Raw genomic sequence first — 11,629 nt, 5'->3', positions numbered from 1 at the left:
GGGGCGGGGGTTGGGGAGAGAGGGGAAGAGGAGAGCGGAACGAGAAGAGGAAGAAGAGGAGACGGATGTGGACGGTGGAAAGGATGTTGCGCCTCGTCGATAACGACCACGTGGGGTAAGTGGACGATGAGAACAAATGCTTTTGGCTTTTTTTCCGCTTTAGTAACCGGTGTGCGGGATTCACGACGCTATTTCCCGAATACGCGCGAGGTGTTAAACGTTGCTTTGTAAATTAGATCGTGCCGCGTAGAATGATGAACGAGACAAGATGGGATATTTTTTGCGGTGGGCGGCGGACGCGTCAAAACATTCCGTGTAAATCCCGTGGACGAGAAGGTATTACAGGCTGTAGTGCAGCCGGCACGGGAAGGCAAGGCGCGGCAAGGCAAGGCAAACGCGTGGCGGCCGGAGGTGCGGCTAATCTCGCGAATCGAAAGAAAACAAACGAGTGGCCATAGATTAAGCGCGGGAGCGCGCAATATGCGAGCCAACAGAGAGCTGTTCGCGCCGGTTGGCAGCGTCTGCCGGCTCCTCGGGCGGACTTAAATCGTACACTTGGCACGCGGGCTAATTGGTCGTATCTCGCGTTAGCCGGCGTGCTTTATCGCGCCTCTCGTCCTCCCTGCGCTGCCTGAAAAGCATTCTCGTTCCAACGGGCCATTTAACGCGACACGAAACGGCCGTGCTACTCCGATTTTTCACCTCCCTGCCACGTGCGCGCTCAGACCACGTGCTCTCCTTCTTCCTCAAATTTTCTTTCACCTCCCCGCCAAACAGGTAATTCTTTTTTCTTCTTTTCCCTTTATCCGTTCCTCCGCCGATGAAGAGGCGCGACGATCGACGAGCAAGCGCACACGTGCGCCGCTGGGAAGCGATTTTAACGCAAAACCAATCGACGACACCCAGGGCGACACCGTAGGGTGGGGTGGTATAACTTTATCCTCGCTTAATCGCCTTTTCGATAGGTACGAGCCGATCCCTTTGTTCAGACGATATCTCCACCCTGTCCCCGCTAATGTATGCACCGTGCTCCCTCCACCCTCGCGCTCCCACCCCCTGGCCACTCGTTTCTCGCGCGATCACTCCGGGGCTCCTAACTCCGTAGTCGCTACCCCGCACGAAAGCCGTCCGAGGCGAGGGAGAGACCTCGGACTCGTTCGCCTTTATTGAATTTTGGGACCGTTCCAGTTGGAACAGTGAGACGGAGAGAGAAGGCTACGGTGGGTGGAGAGCTAGCCGGAATTAATTCTCAGCCCGGTGCATTGCTTTTTACGATATAACTGCGGTTTGTTAGTCGTTATTCACGGGCCGAATTGAATTTCCCGGCTAGCCGGGGATAGAAATGGCACGGCGGCGTGTTCCTTTTTTTCTATCGTCGTGGAACATTTGTCGCCTAGGAGAGACCACGCTCTCGAACACGACGCGAAAAACTTTCTCTTCTTCTCTTTTCTTTCGCTGAAATATACGCGCCGCGCACACACATACGCGAGCGGACTTACACGGCGGTTTACAAAGTTGCTGCACCCTGCGTTTCTAATCGACTGGTTGCGGTCTACCGCGAGATATTTGCCGTACACGGCGAGCATACATCCGGGAGAGCATTATCCTTCCGGCAGGGGATATTAAAGCAGGCGTGGCCGCGTTACACAATGCCGCAAACGCGCGGCGAGAGAAACATCGACGAGGGGTCGGCGAAAACGAAGGAGCAGCGAAGACGGGGACGGAAGGCGGTGGAGGGAGGTCGAGGACAGGCTGGTTGACAGGACACAATATTGCAATAACTTCAATTACGCCGACACGACGCGTGGTTGGGGCGAGTGGATCGTCTCTCGCGCTACAGCCGCCCGCCACCCTCGTTCCATCCATTTGTATAGGCGAGTGACACACAGACGTCGCGGTCGAATTGGCTGTCGGTTCCGAAATGGGGCTACCTTTAAACAAGTGCTTCTTAATAAACCATTGACGCGCGAAACCACCCTCGAAAATTTGCCCCTTGGCGGTCTCTCGCCACCCTTCACCGGCTCTCTTCGTCGGGGGACGTCTAGTCACCGGTGTTACTTCGTTAAACTCGAAAAGCCAGCCGGTTCTTGCGTCTCGAGCGGCGAGCCTAACGAAGCGTTACGCCGTTTTTATTTCCACGGGAATTTGGACGCGGGCCAGACGCGAATAAACTTCGCGCCTTGTTTCCGTTCGACCGGCTCTCCACCGGCTTTCCACCGGCTTTCCACCGAGGGTAGAGCGGTCGAACGAGACCGTGAAACACGCTTTCCGTCGGTTTGCCCGCCGTTAATACCCCCCGCCCTGCCCAAAATTATTATTCCCGATGAATTTGCATAAAGGCCCTCCGAAAGAAGGAAGGCTCTTCTTCGACGGAAGAGAGCACGAAGCGTGAAGCGGACTAGGATGACTTATCGACCGCGAACGGCAAGACTCGGAGCCGTGGAAAAATCGCGCAGAACGGTTTGCCCCGCGGGCTACTGGGGTATTTCACTGGGGCGACCGAGCCACCCCTCTTTGCTACGCGTCCCACTCGAAATTTCGCTCGGCTAGCGCTTTTTTTCAACATTTATTTGACAGCTGTCGTCCACAGGGCGCGTGCACGTTTGCCGAGCGGTCGTCTTTAGAAGAGACAGGGGAAACTAAAGGACGCCCTTGGAAGAAACAAAGGGAAAAACGCAGTCGATTTATTTTTTCCTCGAAAGTTTCGTCACGCTTGTACCTTGTGAACGGCCACGCGATAAACCGCACCACGCGATCAACAATCGCGGAAGCGAGATTTGTAAAAAATTCGCGAGTCGTTCAGCTGTCACGTAAGGTATGGCGCGGGCGGGGTGAGCGTGTCACGCGAGAGGGAAACGAATCGACGATATCGTTAGGCCTCGGTTAATTGTTCCGCGGTGCGTGGGCGTAATATTCCGCTTTCTCTGGTAATTGCCGCGCTCCCGGCTCGTTCCAGCACGCGAAAAATAACCGCGAAATTGTGTCGCGGCACGACACTTTTCCGCTTTCGTTATCCGCCGCGTCTCGACCGCCGATATCTTAATTCGCGTTAAAGCTTCGAGAGTGTGCCTACACGTTTCTTCTAATTAATTCTGCACGATAGAAGAACGACCGCTGCGAGTTGCGCAATTGTAAAAAGTTCTTCTCACGGTGGCAATTTTCTCCGGAAACGAACCAGTCGAAGCTCGATTTCGGAAGACAGGAGAAACGGCGAATTCTTGTACGTGCGTGGTGGCGAGGTGGAAAAAAAAAAAGTGAAAACGCGTAGACTGGATGGCGGAGAGGTAGGGGAGGCGGCGTCCGAGCCTGAGAACTTGGTCAATTAGAGGGAACAATTAGTCGGGCGAGCCGCGATCGGAGGCGACGGAGACAGCTCGTTGAAGCGATAGGTAATAAGCAATAACGGATCCGTAGTAGACCGGCCTGTCAGCTTCTCTCCGGTTAGTTGAGCGTGCAGGCGTCTCCAGGCGGCTCGTTTAATCGCACACGAGGACGCGAATATTTTGCCGCGGAACGCGTCGCGTAGGGTTGCGCAAGATTTTTTCGCCCGGCTGTTGTAGGAAAGCATAAATCACGACGTCGTCGGTTACAGAAATAATAACTGGTCTAGCGTAACGAGCGCCGCCAGAGGTAGTAACGAGTGACGAAATTGCACCGGTGTCTCTCGATGTCGCGTCGATCTCGCGGCGTTCAATTAGGGACAGCTTGGCTGCCCACGCGACTTTCTTAATTTTCCCTCGGAATTCTCGACAACTCGGTAATAAGGTTTCGTTTCTCGAGCGAATTTGCAATTCAATCCGTAAGGGTAGCATCGTGCTCCTCTCGGAAGGCGGTCGCGTCGTCGGTGGGTCAAGTTTTCCTACGAGTCTCGCGCGACAGGTAGTCTCGCAATTTCAGCAATCCATGCAAGTCTCGTTGCTCTGTAGCAACCAGCCAGCCAGCCAGCGTTCAATTATCGGCGCTGCGGCGGCGGCGGCGGCTGCGTCGCGCGACGATCCAGGATTTTGCTCGTGTTTCCTGTCCCGCAGTACGCGTTCGCCGGTGGAAGAAAAATCGGCGAGAATGTCGGCTACTTTCCCGCGGCGAGTCGTTTCGTGGCTGGTTCCCGTTCTCGTTCCCGTTCCCCCGGCAGGTAGCCGCGGTGCGTTCACGAACAGAGGATTCCTTCGATCAGTCAGCGCCGGACACCGGACTGCCAGTCGAAGAAAAACCCGACTGCCAAGCTTGCTCTCGCGTACGTGAGTTACGTGACGCCCGATCGACTGTCGATTTATCGCGATCGTACGACGCGTACGCCGGCGACCGGATGCGAGATTCGTTCCTGCCGATCCATTCGACGGAGCCCGACGTTACGTGACGTGACGTGACGTGACGCGACGTGACGCGGCCTCGCGACGCCGCGCCGTTCTGCTCGCGTTACACTCCTCCGCCTCCTCGTAGCTGTAGAATTTTCTCGCGCATAGATCGATCGTCGGTGATAAGGATAGCCAGGGGAACGCGAAATCCTAATCGTTTTTCGCTGCCAGTTGGTATCGCACGCTCGGATCTTCGATAGATCAGCAGAACCCTTTGATAAGGAATCGTCGGTTGGCGTGACGCGTCGAGCACGGTCTATGCCTCGCAGCTGATCTTACATCGATTCTCGTGAATTTTCTACATTGTTGCTGAAACCCGTTCCTCGTCTACTTTGCAAGCCCGGCAATAAAGGCCGCGCTCTCTTCGCCCCCAGGGCTGTGGATGGAAGCTCGAAAGGCGACCGTGTGTCCGAACCTCTGGTGTAGTCGCGAAAAAGAGAGGCACGCCGGCAATTTTCGGGACGGTCGCGAAATAATGATGATCTTTATCCCTAATGAAATTAGTCTTGCTCCTCCGGACCGCAGGAATAGACATCGTACCGTGAAATTACCGTAATAGGCGGCGAGCCCGTAGATCTCCTCCGCTATACACGCACCTCTCGCTCTCTCTCGCTCCCTCCTCACCTTCTTCCTTCCTTCCTTCCTTCCTTCGATCTTCTCGAAAGCTGCGAGCAACGTTTCTCGTGTATTTTGCGTCGATTTCGCGGCGGCGTCGCCTCTGCCCCTCGATCCTCCTCGAAGCTAACGCGGAACGATCGCCCCGGCCTATTTCACCAGAACGCCTAAATATAGTTGGCTTTTTTACCGGAATTTAAAATTACGGTCGTAAAGAAGCCGTGGGCAAATTAGAACGGAGATTCAACCCTCCGGGGGTGTTCCTATTCTACACGAAACTCCCGTATCGGTAGAAAGGCAGCATGTGTAGCTGCGCGAACACTCTCTCTCTCTCTCTCTCTCTCGAGCGCCTTTCAGCCGCTCGAATCTCCAGCGACAGCTTCCTACTTGGAACGCGTAAGCCGAAAGATTTCCTCGCACCTGCCCCGACAGCCCGTCCAACCCCATTACCCGCCGATTTAAGGGACGTCCTCGTCTCTCGGCGTCCCGCGGCTTCGTCCGAGCGCGGCACCCGCCGCGCCGTCAGGACCCGCACCAGCCCCACACACACTCTCTCTCTCTCTCCTCGCCGGCTCGTTCTGACGGAAACAATTGCTGCCGCGGGGCATCATTTACATCATAAGCAATCATAATGATCGAATTTTCGGCGAACGACGATGATCCAACGAGTGGAACGAGGGGAGCCAATTCAGAAGTGGGTACCCACTTACCCAGCCGTATATACCTACGTATACTTGTGTATATACCCACTGCGTTCACGTGATGGAAAGAGAGAGAATTATACTCCTGACCCTCCCCCACCTCTTTCCACCCCGTAGCTTCGGGCTACCTGCGCCCGTTCCTGCCAACTGCCATCCGAAAACCTTTCCTGGCCCCAAGCTTTCGAGAAAGCTGCGCGATTCCTCTCTTCTCCTACGCGGCGTGTAATTAGTCGCACGTTCGACAATCGAAGGAAGGGTCGCCTAGAGTTGCCGCTATTTTCCACACGGGTTTCACCAAAGACGCCAGGAGCTCTGTTTTCGGCTCTGGGAACGCGCTCTCTCCCGTACGTACGTACCACTGGACCTATCAGTATGCGGACCACGAAACGTGCTCTCAACTCCTCTCCCCTCGTCCTTCTCTCTCTCCCTCTATCTCTCTATCTGTCGCTTTCTTCCTCGCTCCAACCTCCGTGCCCTTCTCCTTTGTCTCTCTCCTTCCTCCTCGCTCGAGCCCCTCGCGGCCTCTTCGTCTTCTGCCCTCTCGTTCCTTCGTTCGAGTCCAAAGCGAAACGTAGGCTGTTTCGGAGAGAGTGTTTCCGTCGTAATACCGAAACGGTATTGATTGCAGCCTGGCTAGCTTAGCTCTGCCACCTACCGCGATAAGCTCGCCTATTTTCGACGTTCGATCGCGAGGAAAACCCCTTAACGCCGTTCACCGCCATTTGTTATTCGACTGTGCTCCTCGGTAGGTAAATTTCGTCTCGCGAGTAACGACGCGTCTAGCGAGAGCGACAGTTGTCAGCGCGATAAAGCGTCAGTTTACTCGCCCCGTACGACTGTAACGGTGAACGAAAGAGAGAAAGGTCGTTGGATCGGAAGGGTGATCGATTTCTCTGGGAAATCTGTATTCGGTGAGCCGTGACGGGGCGGCGGAAATCGTAGCTGTCGTCCTGGACCGAAATTGGCTCGGAGGACCGTACTAAAGGGTAGTAACGACGTAACAATGACCTCGGATAGGGTGGTCGACGTCGGTGACTCGAAGGACGGTGGGAACGGCAATTCCATCTCCGGAAGATGGGGTTGCCCTATCGTGCCTTGCCAGATAATTAGACCGGTAATCGGCAGAGAGACCGAGGAGTTTCGAAGTATTACCGTTCTCTGCGATTTAATATAGACTGACGGCCCTGCGTTCCTACGATTCCCTCCCTGCGGAGGGAACTCCCTCGACCTATTCCGAGATGTTATCGCGATCCTTCGTCGTTGACCTCGCTGCGGAGAAGCCATCGCGACGGTCCATCCTGCAAATCCACCCCCGAAATCTCTTTTCTCGCGGTACTTTTAACAAACCAAAGAGGAAAGGAGCTTCCTGCACGCGCACACACATCCGGTGACGTTGAGGTTGAGGTTGACGTGGTTCCTGAGATTCCCATGAAAACAAGCAAAGTTCTCGTGTGACCGTGCGGGATTTTTCTCGTGGATTTGCCGACGTAACGAGCCGGATCGATTGCCCTGGTATTAGCATCACAATGCTGGACACCCTCTGCGTCACGACTATGCCTAACGCTATTGATAGACGAGAGGAATTTGGGAAGAAAACGGGAAAAAGCGGGGAACACGCGACTGGGGAGAGAAAAGGAGGGAGGGCAGTAGTCGCACCAGCGGGCTTATTAGTCAGCAATGTGATCTATTTGCCCTGTACTCGCATAAAGAACCTACGTTATTGTGCCACTATGTTACGAAGAAGGGCGTTATTGCCCAATAGGGACCTCCAGTTAGGTCGCGCACCACCAACCCGTGGCGACGTATGGCGCACGGTTATGGATATCGCTCGTTCTTTCGCCTCTCCATCAACGGCCCCCCCGCAGGCCTCTGCTAATACGCCGGTAATTTTTTCTCCATTCCGGATATCGCTTTATTATTTCCTGCCGCCGCACGCCGATCGTGGGAAGAAGGAGAAATTCGACATTCTCCGTTTGATCTTGGAATAGAAATTTCGCGGATGCGTGACGAACGGTTCGATTTTGAAAGCGAAAACACGCCGGTGTGGAGAAAGTCGGCGGTTGGACGACGACGCGGTGGTGGCCTCGTCGCAGGGCTCCGGTTTTTCGTGTTTCGAATTTTAAAGGGGATTTCAATGGAAGAAAAGTGACGCTATCGACGCGGCGCAGACCACCTTACGCACCGTACGCTCCCGTGGCCGGTAGTCGCCGCGGCGCGCCGGTATACGCGTACACGTACCAGCCAGCTCTATCTGAAATCTACGCCGTGTCCGGGCTCACGGGGGCGAACCGAGCCGAGAGGAGGAAGGGTCTACCATATCTGGAGGAGGCCGTCATTCCGAACGTACACGGTGTCTCGAAACGACATCGCGCCTTCTCCCTCCTCCGGCCGGAAAAAAGTCGGCGCAGCGGCTAAAAACTCGTCCGTCGATGCGACAGGTCTTTATAATTGCCGGATAACGAGCTCCTCGAAGATTAAATAACAGTCAGCCTGGCGAGTCTTCGAATAACACCTCGAGACCGAGATCGGCGAAAAAACGAACTCTAAGAACTTTATAATTCGCGGAGGAGGGGATCGGTAACGAGGACGATGCAGCGGTCGCCGCTCGTCGTCTCGCGGGACATTCCTCGGGAAGATGACGATCCGTGTTTTGCACCGGCCAAGAGGTGAACAATGCGGAGATTTCCAGGATGGAGGAACGAGAATCGATCTCTAAGAAAGCTCATATCTAGAATTCTAGTCCAGCTAATTTCTCTATCCGTACGGGAAGACGGTAGGTTTCTTGCGTTCGCGACGGGAAGGAGAAAGGTTTAACAGACACTGGGTAGATGAACGGCGTTGGTGACAGGACGGTGGTACGGCCTCCATCCGCAACACTCCGTGTTCCATTGTCGGTTTTGGTCGGTCGGTCGGTCGGTCGGCATTGTTTAGCATCCCGCGGATTCAGCCTCGTCTGACTCATGCGATCGGCTTCCGAATCGAACCGTCGCTGTCGCTCATTTCGGCTTTCGTTCGAGTACCTACTCTTGTAGCAATGCCGTCATCACGGCACGACTCGTGCCAGGCGTCGTCCGCGCTTTTGCAATTCGATTCGAGGAAATCGATGATTCAAAGATGATTACTAATCGCACGATCCTCGTCATCGACCGCGAAAGCGTCGGGCGATTCTCTCGAGGCGATCGACGAGAGAAACGGAGGCTTTCGAAGCGCTCGGCGACATTTTCCGCACGATTCGCGCGAAACTCCCTTTCTCTCTTCGACGGTGGTCTGTCGTGGAAAGTTTGAGGAAAAAGGGCGCGGCGTGGCGAGGCGAGACGGTACCCGGCGTGCTCGCGAAGCAGCGAAACGCTTTCGGAAAATCCATAGCGTCAAGGAATATACAGGGTTCCAGCGTGGCGGAACACAATGGCGCGTTGTTAGAAAGGTAGGGCGATAAGAGCGAGCAAGAAGGAGAGGGCGAGCGAGGGAGGAGAGAGAGCGGAGAGAGAGAAAGAGGCAGAGAGCTTGCGGCGTCGGTCCTTGCCCCGAGTACGTGCTTCGAGTGACAAAGCTTCTAGCATGAGACCGACCGACCGACCGACCGTACGAACGCCAGAACGATACAGCGCATCAAGGTCCTCCACGATCGATAGACACGCTCGACTAAAATCTAGACGCTCCTCTTTTTCCCTCCCCTTTTCACTTTTTTTACAATCCGCTCCACCGATGTTTCTCCACTCGAAGAGAACAAGGAACGCGGTGTCTCTGAACGAAAAAAGAACGCAAACTCATTTGAAAGCCACGAGGTGGAGGAGGAAGGAGGAGGAAGAAGAAGAAGAAGAAGAAGAAGAACGATAAATTCCAGGCAGGCGTTGAACGTCAGGTATAGCGGATAATTCGCGCGATTTCTTCATTCTCGCGAGAATGTTCGTGTCGCGGCGTGAAACGAGTTTCCTCTGTCTTCGTCCTCTCTATATCGGTTACGTATTTTTGGTCGCCGATTCGATGTTTTCTTGAACGAAGGCGGTCACGGGATTCTTGGACGTCCGCTGGCGTACAGTGACAGATTAGGGGGTCGAGAACGAACGTAGGTGTCGGGAGATCCGTATCTGGCCCCATCGTGGCCGTTCTTCTCGGTAGCGTGAAATGAAATTTGACAGATCGGCCCGACACGCGCGCCCCTCTGTACTCTCTTCGTCCTCCTTCTTTCCACCCGTTGCTCTCTTCGAACGTCAGGGGCCAGCTATCTCTATCCAGCTCGTTCTCTCGCTCTCTCGCTCTTTGGTCGATTTCACCAGCTCGCAAAATGGCGTTTCTCGCACCTCCAGGGTGCCCCACGGGCATCGAACACCTCTCCCGCGCGCTCGGTGCCCCTTTCCACGGCTCCTACGACCGTACACCCCATTTTATACGATTCTCTTTTATCTGCCACCTCCCTGCCGCCGGTTACGCTCCCTCGGGGCGAAGCTCAAGCGGGCCTCCTTAGTTCCAAGCCGACACCTTTTTACAAATACATCACACGGCCTTCTGCCCTCGCCACCCCGTCTCCTCTCCTCGGGGTTCCGCACGCATAGTGGGTGCCACATTTGCCTAAGTACATCAAATGCTCCGGGCCACTTGGCGTTCGCTTCGCTTCGCAGGTACTCGCTCGAACCCCTGCAGCCAATCAAAAAGCCCCGCGGCTCTTTCTTGACCCCGAACCTTCGGAGTCGCGAAGCGAAGAATATCCTGGACATTTTTCTTATTCGATAGCGCAGCCCACCTTTCTTTTACGCTCCGTCCGAAGAAACGTCGAATTCGGAGCACGAAGTCCACCGACACACTGGCACAGTGTGTCCCGATGTCCATCGGCGACGAAACGAACCCGATGCGATCACGTTAGCCGGTAACGAGTTTTTTCTCGCGCCGGGCCCGCCCTTCGCTCTCCGCCCTTCGACCTAACGAACGTAATCTGGCATCAAAGCGCGGCAAGTTCGGCGTGACGCGATCGTGATCGCGCGACACCCCCTGGACCAGGCGTCAACCAGACGTTCGATCGAGCGACAGCTGTCCCCGCATCGGAAACCAAATTATATGCTCAAAGGATCCAGGATCTCTATTTAGATGTTTATCTGCGGGCCGTGATGCAACGCGTCGACAACGTCACCGGTTTGATCGTCTCTGGCACCTCGAATGGAATCGGCTCGTGTGAACGAGCGTCCGATTTCCTCCAAGGTTTAATCGCGTTTCTTTCACAGCCTCGCGATAACATCGAACGGGGGCGCATCCCCCCTCTTGTTACGTCCGAAAGGGGGCGCGTGCGGTGTACGTTCGACGGAGAGATGTACAAACATCCGGAAACCTACGGTGGCGGCCGTATTTTGATCCGTTGGAAGAATACCCGAAATTTGTTAACGTTCGACGGCGAGACTTTGGAGAAATAGCTCGAGTGGAGTCGACGCGAATTTCGGTGGCGAACATTTTTCATGGAAACTGCTCTGGCTTCCTTTCGCCCTCCTCCCCGCGGGCGAATTGTCGGTCAGTGGACGAGGCAGGGCTTAAGTGGCGAAACGAAAGGAGGAACGAAACGGTGAAACATAAAATTGAAAAGTTTGACGTGCGCCGGTTTATGGGAGTTTTAGAACGTAGTAAAGTCGCGCGTTACTTCTTCCGCGGGTCGTTAGATTTTTCTTCGCGCAGTTCACGGCCTCTCCCCGCGGACTTTTTGTCTCCGCGATCGTTCCAACGAAACCATCCCTCGACTTCCGTCTACTTTACGAGATCCGTCTTCTCCGGACGACACTTTCCGTCTCTGATTTTATCGTCGAATGCTTGTGTAAGTACATACATATGTATAAATAGGCGATCGTTGAAAGGTGGATCGAAGGTGGAATAATTCGAGCGAGATAAGACGGGGATAAAATTATTTCCGGAGAGAAGGATAATTAGTCCGGGACGAGGAATGCCCGTAGATAAAGAGATTGCCTCGCGGAGGGACCT

The 11,629-nt window shown here is 54.7% G+C and overlaps 1 long non-coding RNA gene across 1 annotated transcript in view; it reads left to right on the top strand.

The window, feature by feature from the left end:
* The first annotated feature begins 40 nt into the window (after positions 1-40).
* The window catches only part of LOC108572344, a 125,259-nt gene continuing 113,670 nt past the window's right edge, over positions 41-11,629 (top strand). Inside the window, exon 1 of the long non-coding RNA XR_001891384.1 lies at positions 41-115. This is a non-coding gene — a long non-coding RNA (uncharacterized LOC108572344). The remainder of the gene's footprint in view (positions 116-11,629) is intronic.

Source organism: Habropoda laboriosa, unplaced genomic scaffold (genome assembly GCF_001263275.1).
Source record: "Habropoda laboriosa isolate 0110345459 unplaced genomic scaffold, ASM126327v1 scaffold34, whole genome shotgun sequence".
Classification (NCBI taxonomy): domain Eukaryota; kingdom Metazoa; phylum Arthropoda; class Insecta; order Hymenoptera; family Apidae; genus Habropoda; species Habropoda laboriosa.
Note: the sequence above shows the minus strand (reverse complement) of the source record. Positions and strands in the feature narration are given on the sequence as shown.